Here is a 12364-nt window from a genome sequence, read left to right on the forward strand (position 1 = left end):
AAAATGTAATATTTTGTCTTGATTTGTGAGCCTTGATATGTGTGTGTTTTTGTGTGTGCACATCAAAGCTGGTATTTTGTGTGTGTGTGTGTGTGTGTGTTTGAACAAAATTCATGTACCATTCAATTTGTTTCCTTGCAGGGTAATGTTTAAAAAATGTAATATTTTGTCTTGATTTGTGAGCTTTGATATGTGTGTGGTTTTGTGTGTGCACATCAAAGCTGGTATTTTCAGTGTGTGTGTGATTGTGTGTGTGTGTGTGAGTGTGTGTGTGTGTGTGTGTGATTGAACAAAATTGATGTACCATTCAATTTGTTTCCTTGCAGGGTAATGTTTAAAAAAGGTAATATTGTGTCTGTTAATTTGTGAGCCTTGATACTATGTCTGTGTATTGTGTGTGCACGTCTAAGCTGGTATTTTAAGTGTGTGTGTGTGTGATGGAGTGTGTATGTGTGTGTGTTTAATAAAACAAAAGTCATGTAACATTGAATTTGTTTCCTTGCAGGGTAATGTTAAAAAATGTAATATTTTGTCTGTTGATTTGTGAGCCTTGATACTTAATGTCTGTGTATTTGTGTGTGGACATCAAAGCTGGTATTTTCAGATTGTGTGTGTGTGTGTGTGATTGAACAAAATTCATGTGCCATTGATTTTTTTCTTGCAGGGTAATGTTTAAAAAATGTAATATTTTCTCTGTTGATTTGTGAGCCTTGATATGTGTTTGTTGTGTGTGTGTGTGTGTGTGTGAGTGATTGAACAAAATTCATTTATCATTCAATTTGTTTCCTTGCAGGGTAATATTTGAAAAATGTATTATTTTCTCTGTTGATTTTTGAGACTTGATATTATGTCTGTGTATTTGAATGTGCACTTCTAAGCTGGTATTTTTAGTGTGTGTGTGTGTGTGTGTGTTTAAATAAACAAAAATAATGTAATATTGAATTTGTTTCCTTCCAGGGTCATGTTTAAAACCTGTAATATTTTGTATGTTGATTAGTGAGCCTTGATACTGTGTCTGTGTATTTGTTTGTGCACATCAAAGCTGCTATTTTCAGTGTGATTGTGTGTGTGTGTTTGAATAAACAAAAACCATGTAATATTGAATTTGTTTCCTTGCAGGGTAATGCTTAAAAAATGTAATATTTTGTATGTTGATTTGTGTGCCTTGATTCTGTGTCGGTGTATTTGTTTGTGCACATCAAAGCTGCTATTTTCAGTGTGATTGTGTGTGTGTGTGTGTGTTTGAATAAACAAAAATCATGTAATATTGAATTTGTTTCCTTGCAGGGTAATGCTTAAAAAATGTAATATTTTGTATGTTGATTTGTGTGCCTCAATGATTCTGTGTCGATGTATTTGTTTGTGCACATCAAAGCTGCTATTTTCAGTGTGATTGTGTGTGTGTGATTGTGCGTGTGTGTGTGTGTGTCTGATTGTGCGTGTGTGTGTGTGTCTGATTGAACAAACTTCACGTAATATTCAATTTGTTTCCTTGCAGGGTAATGTTTAAAAAATGTAATATTTTGTCTTCATTTGTGAGCCTTGATATGCGTGTGTTTTTGTGTGTGCACATCAAAGCTGGTATTTTCAGTGTGATTGTGTATGTGTGTGTGTGTGTGTGTGTGTGTGTGTGTGTGTGTGTGTGTGTGTGTGTGTGTGTGTGTGTGTGTGTGTGATTGAACAAAATTCATGTACCATTCAATTTCTTTCCTTGCAGGGTAATGCTTAAAAAATGTAATATTTTGTCTGTTAATTTGTGAGCTTTGATACTATGTCTGTGTGTTTGTGTGTGCACATCTAAGCTGGTATTTTCAGTGTGTGATTGTGTGTGTGTGATTGAGCAAAATTCATGTACCATTCAATTTGTTTCCTTGCAGGGTAATGTTTAAAAAATGTAATATTTTCTCTGATGATTTGTTTGCCATGTGTTAGGGTTAGCCCTATTGAATTGTTTCCTTGCAGTGTAATGTTTAAAAAATTTAATTTTTTGTCTGTTGATTTGTGAGCCTATGATACTATGTCTGTATTTTTGTTTGCACATCAAAGCTGGTATTTTCAGTGTGAGTCACAGTGTGTGTGCTTGTGTGTGTGTGTGTGTGTGTGTGTGTGTGTGTGTGTGTGTGTGTGTGTAATTGAACAAACTTCATTTAAATTGAATTGTTTCCATGCAGGTTAATGTTTAAAAAATGTAATATTTTCTCTGGTGATTTGTGAGCCTTGATATGTCTGTGTATTTGTGTGTGCACATCAAAGCTGGTATTTTCAGTGTATGTGATTGTGTGTGTGATTGAGCAAAGTTCATGTACTATTGAATTTGTTTCCTTTCAGGGTAAGGTTTTGAAAATGTAATATTGTGTCTGTTGATTTGTGAGCCTTGATGTAAATGTATTTGTGTGTGCACTTCTAAGCTGGTATTTTCAGTGTGTGTGCGATTGTTTGTGTGTGTGTGTGTTTGATTGAACAAAAACCATGTGAATTGCTTTCCTTGTAGGGTAAGGCATTTTCAGTGTGTGTGTGTGTGTGTTTTTGCATTAGGGGGGTAATTTGAACACCCTAAGAACTAGATGCTGTTGCTGGCTCATATACTCGGAAAGCAAAGATGGTGAGGTTAGACCTACAGATATGCAAATGAAATAAAGGATCTTATGTGTTTTGTCAACACTCAGACTTGTTTCTTTAAATAAGTGAAAAGTTAACATTTTTGGGCAAACAGGGCAAAGTTCAAATTAGCTGAATTCATTTGCATAGGTATTTAACCCAAGCCGACTATCTTTTATTTTTGCCAGAGCTTTCTACATATCTTCTTACGACCATTTTCCATGACTGAAAGACCAAAGAGTAGATTGCAATTTTCTAGCTAATATCAATACTCCAAAAGTTAGATGTTCAGCAACATTCCGCAAAATTGTTCTAAAAGTTCTCACCTCCCACCGTTGTTAGTCGTTGCACCATTTTGTCTTATACAAACGTCATTCACAATCATCAGTAACGTAAAAATACAATTACACTAACTCTTGAAATATTCGCCTTGTTCAATTTACCCCCTCCCATCCCTTACCCTATGTGATATTTTAATGTATTTAACTTTTGCAGGTGCACTTGTGGTGAACTCCTGATGGAAAGTACAGTGTCAGCCCTTTACTGACCTGTCATGCTCTGCGGAGGACTTAGCAGTGCCCGTCGAAATATTCTTCTTTGGCACATCCCACCGGAAGGATCCTTGTCATGGCGTTGGCGGCATCGTGAAGTCGGCCATCAGAAGAGCAGTGCTCAGCGCAAAGGTTTGTGTACTTTCTTGAGAGTTTTAGACTAACATTTACCTGTATGTGTTTTTAAATAATGTTAGTTGCCTCTTGGCGGGCTCAATGGCCTGGTATAAGATGCCTTAATTGTCTCCAAATCCATAGGTTGAGTGTTCGAATCCGAGCGGAGTCTGGTGGGTGAAAGTTGCTAGTTATGTGGGAGTTTCATTCCATGAATGAAAAAGATGGAGCTGCCTCTTTGTTTATGCTGTGCATGTGCTGCTGCATATTTCTATTCCATGTTGTTCATTGTGTGTTTTGATTTTTGACTCACCTGAGTAATTAGTGAGTATTAGGATTCATATGTCTCCGTCTGTATGGAGGGGTGGACGGCCGGCAGTCCGTGGACAAAAAACTTAACGTTGAGGTTATCTCGGATGTTTTTCAAGATAGACCTCTGAAATTTTGCACATAATTAGGGTTTGATGATCTTACGAAGTCATCCCAGTTTGTTTGACCCTCATCAAATTTTGGGGTCACAGCGGGGTCATGTTAGTTTTGTAAAAACTTAACATTGATGTTATCTCGGATGTTTTTGAAGCTAGAGCTTTGAATCCTTGCACACTTTTAGGGTTTGATATTATCCCAAATTGACCCTCGTCAAGTTTTGGGGTCAGAGGGGGTCATGTTCGATTCATAAAAACTTAACATGACGTTATTTCAGGTGTTTTCTAAGCTAGAGCTTTGAAACTTTGAACACTTCAAGGGTTTGATAATCTGTCTCTAGTTTGGTTTACCCCCGTCACATTTTGGGGTCACAGCGGGGTCATGTTCGCAAAAACTTTATGTTGATATTTTCTCAGTTATTTTGAAACCAAAAGCCTCAAATATTTACACAATTGTAGGAGTTGATAATCAGCAGACATGACCAAAATTTGGCAGCGTGGTTCAGGGAGGGGCAGGGGTAACGAAGGAGAGTCGTGTGCAAGCATTTGCTTTTCTTGTTTATTTGCAGGAGATGAGGAATGCTGAAGAAGCTTTGCAATATCTTCAGCGAAACTTGGCTGTCGACCCAGAAACTTGGCTGTCAACATGCCTGCTGCCACTCCACTCTTCTTCGGACTGGAGGAGATCAAGCGGCGTGACCAGTCAGGCGACCCAACAACCCTGTTCCAGCAACCCCATCGATTCATTGTGTACCTGGAGAACAAGTCGCGTAAAGGAACAGATTAACACACAAAAACTGTCATCGCCGACACCAATAGACACTATACCAACACTGTCCCAAAACAAGCAGAAACGGAAAGTTGAAGAGGCAGAAGATTGTGACACCCAATGTTTTGCAGGGTTCAAAAGAACTGCAACCGGTGAACTACCAAAGCAGTCAAAGGTCAACTGGCCCCGATCTGATTGGTTGCACTTGAACGAACTGTGTGTGCGCGAGCAGGTACAGCTGGATAACGGTGGTTTGACGACAGCTATGTGTTCGTCTTCACAGCAGACAAGGAAGTAAAAGTGTCAACTACTGACAGTAAAGCCACTTACTCTCTGTGCAAGCAGAAGAATCTCACCCAGTTTGTTGACGATTGGAAGGATAAAGATTCACAGGGCCGCATCGTACGTGAAGCAACGCAGGCTGACCATAAACTGTCCAATTGTTTTCTTGGCAAGTTAAAGTTGAATGATAAAATTATCAGCTTCATCATCCGAGGCAGACTACAACTCCTGCAATGCAACAGCCTACTAGCACTGTATTACCCAAATCAGTACCCCAAACAGTGTGCTCTGTGCAACCACCCTTCCCAAACAGTGTCACATGTACTGAACGGGTGCACTAAGAATTGTTGACCTGATTTTTGACCAGATTCCAAAACAGTGATATTTCTTTTCCCTGGGTGTGCGGCGGAATCAGGGCTGGTTTGTGGCGTTTTACCGCCGCGTTTGAATCATTTTTATGCTTTTTTTTGTGTTCTTGAATATTGTCTCTTGACAAATGTATGGATAACATCCACGGCTGCCAATGTCGTGGTCTCAATGTACAGTTTTCTTTGTATTTTGGTGTTTTAGTGACGATGTCACAAACTGAAAACTCTGCCTGAACAATCCTTCTCATTGCGGTCAATGCGCATGCACCAACTTAGAGAGATTAATCAGGTCGTGAACAACCTAACCCTAATCCTAGCGCATTGACCGCAATGAGGATTGTTCAGCAGAGGTTTCAGTTCGTGACAACGGGAATGATAAATTATGTCCATTTTGAAATCTAGTCAACCCGTACACTAAAACTTACACCTTGTTATATATATATATATGCTCTTTGGTTATGATTTTACTTTTGTAGAGCTTTTGCTCTATCAAAATCAGTAGTCGCGGAAAATAAACTTCAGCGACAGAAACATCAATGTTCAAGTGTTATGAATGTGTTTGAACAGGTGATGAGAACAAGGTGTGTGCAAGATGCGTGTAAGTTGTGCATTTGAATTGTGTAATGCGAGTGGCTTGGGAGTGTCTGTTTCAATAAGCTGTGCTCTGGTCTTTCTCCAAAAAATATTTAGAACATAAATTAATTTATGATAAAATCATAAACTCTTTTTTGTATTAAAAGTTTCCAAACACAAACAAAGCACACACAAAAAGTGTTGACATGGCGATACAAATAGCCATTTCTCAAATAAACAGACTTTAGACCGAATAGCTACCCACTGAATTCTTTATGGAAAACACAGCGACAACAGTCTAGCACACAATATTAATCCAAAAACTGCCAACATCCCAAAATTCAGAATAAAAAACAGCAGACAATTGATCGTACTCTTTGAGCTACGGTTAGAGCAAATAGAAAAACAAGGTTCTTGTACATTCCATGTGGACCATAATGTCAGTGAGTATGAGCCACCAAATTGCCGCCTTGCACACATTTAAGCTTGACTACAGTGGACCATAATGTCAGTGAGTATGAGTCACCAAATTGCCGCCTTGCACACATTAAGCTTGACTACAGTGGACCATAATGTCAGTCAGTATGAGCCACCAAATTGCCGCCTTGCACACATTTAGCTTGACTACAGTGGACCATAATGTCAGTATGAGCCACCAAATTGCCGCCTTGCACACATTTAGCTTGACTACAGTGGACCATAATGTCAGTGAGTATGAGCCACCAAATTGCCGCCTTGCACACATTTAGCTTGACTACAGTGGACCATAATGTCAGTCAGTATGAGCCACCAAATTGCCGCCTTGCACACATTAAGCTTGACTACAGTGGACCATAATGTCAGTCAGTATGAGCCACCAAATTGCCGCCTTGCACACATTTAGCTTGACTACAGTGGACCATAATGTCAGTCAGTATGAGCCACCAAATTGCCGCCTTGCACACATTTAGCTTGACTACAGTGGACCATAATGTCAGTGAGTATGAGCCACCAAATTGCCGCCTTGCACACATTTAGCTTAACTACAGTGGACCATAATGTCAGTGAGTATGAGCCACCAAATTGCCGTCTTGCACACATTTAGCTTGACTACAGTGGACCATAATGTCAGTGAGTATGAGCCACCAAATTGCCGCCTTGCACACATTTAGCTTGACTACAGTGGACCATAATGTCAGTCAGTATGAGCCACCAAATTGCCGCCTTGCACACATTTAGCTTGACTACAGTGGACCATAATGTCAGTCAGTATGAGCCACCAAATTGCCGCCTTGCACACATTTAGCTTGACTACAGTGGACCATAATGTCAGTGAGTATGAGCCACCAAATTGCCGCCTTGCACACATTTAGCTTGACTACAGTGGACCATAATGTCAGTGAGTATGAGCCACCAAATTGCCGCCTTGCACACATTTAGCTTGACTACAGTGGACCATAATGTCAGTGAGTATGAGCCACCAAATTGCCGCCTTGCACACATTTAGCTTGACTACAGTGGACCATAATGTCAGTGAGTATGAGCCACCAAATTGCCGCCTTGCACACATTTAGCTTGACTACAGTGGACCATAATGTCAGTCAGTATGAACCACCAAATTGCCGCCTTGCACACATTTAGCTTGACCGTACAGTGGACCATAATGTCAGTCAGTATGAACCACCAAATTGCCGCCTTGCACACATTTAGCTTGACTACAGTGGACCATAATGTCAGTCAGTATGAACCACCAAATTGCCGCCTTGCACACATTTAGCTTGACTACAGTGGACCATAATGTCAGTCAGTATGAACCACCAAATTGCCGCCTTGCACACATTTAGCTTGACTACAGTGGACCATAATGTCAGTCAGTATGAGCCACCAAATTGCCGCCTTGCACACATTTAGCTTGACTACAGTGGACCATAATGTCAGTCAGTATGAGCCACCAAATTGCCGCCTTGCACACATTTAGCTTGACTACAGTGGACCATAATGTCAGTCAGTATGAGCCACCAAATTGCCGCCTTGCACACATTTAGCTTGACTACAGTGGACCATAATGTCAGTCAGTATGAGCCACCAAATTGCCGCCTTGCACACATTTAGCTTGACTACAGTGGACCATAATGTCAGTCAGTATGAGCCACCAAATTGCCGCCTTGCACACATTTAGCTTGACTACAGTGGACCATAATGTCAGTCAGTATGAGCCACCAAATTGCCGCCTTGCACACATTTAGCTTGACTACAGTGGACCATAATGTCAGTGAGTATGAGCCACCAAATTGCCGCCTTGCACACATTTAGCTTGACTACAGTGGACCATAATGTCAGTCAGTATGAGCCACCAAATTGCCGCCTTGCACACATTTAGCTTGACTACAGTGGACCATAATGTCAGTCAGTATGAGCCACCAAATTGCCGCCTTGCACACATTTAGCTTGACTACAGTGGACCATAATGTCAGTCAGTATGAGCCACCAAATTGCCGCCTTGCACACATTTAGCTTGACTACAGTGGACCATAATGTCAGTCAGTATGAGCCACCAAATTGCCGCCTTGCACACATCTAGCTTGACTACAGTGGACCATAATGTCAGTCAGTATGAGCCACCAAATTGCCGCCTTGCACACATTTAGCTTGACTACAGTGGACCATAATGTCAGTCAGTATGAGCCACCAAATTGCCGCCTTGCACACATTTAGCTTGACTACAGTGGACCATAATGTCAGTCAGTATGAACCACCAAATTGCCGCCTTGCACACATTTAGCTTGACTACAGTGGACCATAATGTCAGTCAGTATGAGCCACCAAATTGCCGCCTTGCACACATTTAGCTTGACTACAGTGGACCATAATGTCAGTCAGTATGAACCACCAAATTGCCGCCTTGCACACATTTAGCTTGACTACAGTGGACCATAATGTCAGTCAGTATGAGCCACCAAATTGCCGCCTTGCACACATTTAGCTTGACTACAGTGGACCATAATGTCAGTCAGTATGAGCCACCAAATTGCCGCCTTGCACACATTTAGCTTGACTACAGTGGACCATAATGTCAGTCAGTATGAGCCACCAAATTGCCGCCTTGCACACATTTAGCTTGACTACAGTGGACCATAATGTCAGTCAGTATGAGCCACCAAATTGCCGCCTTGCACACATTTAGCTTGACTACAGTGGACCATAATGTCAGTCAGTATGAGCCACCAAATTGCCGCCTTGCACACATTTAGCTTGACTACAGTGGACCATAATGTCAGTCAGTATGAGCCACCAAATTGCCGCCTTGCACACATTTAGCTTGACTACAGTGGACCATAATGTCAGTCAGTATGAGCCACCAAATTGCCGCCTTGCACACATTTAGCTTGACTACAGTGGACCATAATGTCAGTCAGTATGAGCCACCAAATTGCCGCCTTGCACACATTTAGCTTGACTACAGTGGACCATAATGTCAGTCAGTATGAGCCACCAAATTGCCGCCTTGCACACATTTAGCTTGACTACAGTGGACCATAATGTCAGTCAGTATGAACCACCAAATTGCCGCCTTGCACACATTTAGCTTGACTACAGTGGACCATAATGTCAGTCAGTATGAACCACCAAATTGCCGCCTTGCACACATTTAGCTTGACTACAGTGGACCATAATGTCAGTCAGTATGAACCACCAAATTGCCGCCTTGCACACATTTAGCTTGACTACAGTGGACCATAATGTCAGTCAGTATGAACCACCAAATTGCCGCCTTGCACACATTTAGCTTGACTACAGTGGACCATAATGTCAGTCAGTATGAACCACCAAATTGCCGCCTTGCACACATTTAGCTTGACTACAGTGGACCATAATGTCAGTCAGTATGAACCACCAAATTGCCGCCTTGCACACATTTAGCTTGACTACAGTGGACCATAATGTCAGTCAGTATGAGCCACCAAATTGCCGCCTTGCACACATTTAGCTTGACTACAGTGGACCATAATGTCAGTCAGTATGAGCCACCAAATTGCCGCCTTGCACACATTTAGCTTGACTACAGTGGACCATAATGTCAGTCAGTATGAACCACCAAATTGCCGCCTTGCACACATTTAGCTTGACTACAGTGGACCATAATGTCAGTCAGTATGAGCCACCAAATTGCCGCCTTGCACACATTTAGCTTGACTACAGTGGACCATAATGTCAGTCAGTATGAGCCACCAAATTGCCGCCTTGCACACATTTAGCTTGACTACAGTGGACCATAATGTCAGTCAGTATGAGCCACCAAATTGCCGCCTTGCACACATTTAGCTTGACTACAGTGGAGCTCTCTGTTAAACACCTCCACAAGTCTTAGAAGATCTTAAAAAGGAGGGAGTCTTAAAATGGGGGTAGGCCTATATTTATAGAGGTTATGAAACTCAAAACATACCTGTTTCGTAAAGCCTTTGCTTAGCCTGAGTAGACTCTCCACAACTCTATTCTGTTTTGGAACTCTCTACCCTGCATGTGCTTTATGGTCTATGTGTCAATGGTATCTTTGTGTGTGCGCGTGCGTGCGCGTGTGTGTGTGTGTGTGTGTGTGTGTGTGTGTGTGTGTGTGTGTGTGTGTGTGTGTGTGTGTGTGTGTGTGTACTTTTAACATTGTACGCTAAGTTTTGCTTAGTGCTTGGGATCTTGGTGTTATGTCTCAGTTAAATGTATGCTTGTTGATTTGTGCTAGTTTATTCTATAATGAATTTGTAAAGCGCCTGGAGCCAATTGATGGGACTCGCGCTATAGAAAAGTTATTTATTATTATTATTATTATTATTATTATTATTATTATTATTATTATTATTATTATTATTATTATTAACAGAAAGCCTGAAAACAGGGTCTTAAAAGGGAGGGAGTCGTACATTGAGGGGGGGGGGGGAGGGGGTTCCACTGTAGTAATAGCTGTTCCCGACAGTTCTGCTTAAAAATGGAGTCTACCCCTGCCAGCAGGCAGTACATTTTCAAACGTAACTTGCCAAACAGACAAGTCCCAAAGGGAACAAATATACAGCATTTATAAATAATGTTTTCAATAATGTATTTAAGTTCATGAAGATTCCTACTTTTTGATTCCACAAAATAATTCTCTCTCTCTCTCTCTCTCTCTCTCTCTCTCTCTCTCTCTCTCTCTCTCTCTCTCTCTCTCTCTCTCTCTCTCTCTCTCTCTCTCTCTCTCTCTCTCTCTCTCTCTCTCTCTCTCTGTTCTGCTTACTCATTAGTCATGCAAAACTAAAGGTTTTAAACAATTTTGTCTCGTCATTATTGCTGAGTTTGTGAATGCAAAACCTCGTATACACAATTAAGAAAACAGCCAATGACTTAGGGTCAATTCCTCGTATCTGCACATGTTAATTTGTACCTACGTCAGGCGCACTGCGTTTGATTAGCACAAAAAGATACATGAAGCCTCCCCAGTACATAATTAGAAGTCCATGGAAGGCAATGTATAGTCTACATTAACACATATTTAAACAAGAGGCGAAGCCATCAAGGCTCACGTAAGAAATCGACAAACAGTAACACAAACTCAATCACTCCGTCACACATACACACACACACACACACACACACACACACACAAAGACACAAAGACACACACACACATACACACACGCACACACCGATAAACACACACACACACAGAAAGAGCATAGGTGAAACTGTGCAAGAAAGCGAGACACTAGATCTAGATCTGTCTGTCTGCATGTAGCCTACTTACAGGGACACGACTGCCAACTAGTCTCGGCCCGCCGGCTCAAAATAATAATGACCGAGACTTTCAGTACTTCCTTCGCGTGACGTCTAACCCTCTTACGTCATAATGTGACGTCAATGTAATGTGACGTCTTCAAATGTTAGAGTTTCTACCACAGACATACACACGCACGCACGCACGCACGCACGCACATACGCACGCACGCACAGACAGACAAAGTTACGATCGCATAGGCTACACTTACGTGAGCCAAAAAAACCGTTTACTTCGTTTTTCTCAAAACTGCAAAACTGCACATAAGCCTGTAAGGTCTTGCACTGACAGCGACGATATACTAATCTTAGGCGGCCGACACACACACACGCACACGCACGAACACACACACACACACACACACACACACACACCATGACACACACAGTCACACACACACACACACACACACACACACACACACACACACACACACACACACACACACACACACACACTGCAAAGAAAAAGAAACAACAATAATTACACACACACACACACACACACACACACACACACACACACACACACACACACACACACAAAGAAAAAGAAACAAATATAATTTGCGCCATCCCTTGGACAAAGCAGACGGGGCTAATTTTCTATAAGGGTAACCTCGCAGGACTGCATAAAACGTTATTCTTATTGAAGATCGATTTTCCACACTCTCAGTTTGATAATTTAGCAGGCGTTGCTCGATGTAAAAAAAACCAAACAAACTAACAATCAGTTACAACATAAAATAAAATAAAAATGGTTCCCATGCCGGGAATCGAACCCGGGCCGCCTGGGTGAAAGCCAGGAATCCTAACCACTAGACCACATGGGAAGCTAAGAAAATTGGTCTGCCAGGTAGATTTTAAAGAAAAAGCCGTGATTCAGTCCGATTATCATATGATATA

The 12364-nt window shown here is 41.4% G+C and overlaps 1 protein-coding gene, 1 long non-coding RNA gene and 1 other non-coding gene across 7 annotated transcripts in view; 2 read left to right on the forward strand and 1 right to left on the reverse strand.

Moving 5' to 3' along the window:
* The window catches only part of LOC138978090 (agrin-like), a 391935-nt gene that overhangs the window by 118706 nt on the left and 260865 nt on the right, over window positions 1–12364 (forward strand). The window lies entirely within an intron of this gene.
* On the forward strand, window positions 1725–5644 carry LOC138978098 (uncharacterized). The gene is made up of 2 exons (XR_011459581.1): window positions 1725–3281; window positions 4258–5644. It is a non-coding gene; the product is annotated as an uncharacterized lncRNA (long non-coding RNA).
* Window positions 12220–12291, reverse strand: Trnae-uuc (transfer RNA glutamic acid (anticodon UUC)). Its single transcript has one exon. It is a non-coding gene; the product is annotated as a tRNA-Glu (tRNA).

Source organism: Littorina saxatilis, linkage group LG10, assembly GCF_037325665.1.
Source record: "Littorina saxatilis isolate snail1 linkage group LG10, US_GU_Lsax_2.0, whole genome shotgun sequence".
In the NCBI taxonomy this organism is placed as follows: Eukaryota; Metazoa; Mollusca; class Gastropoda; order Littorinimorpha; family Littorinidae; genus Littorina; species Littorina saxatilis.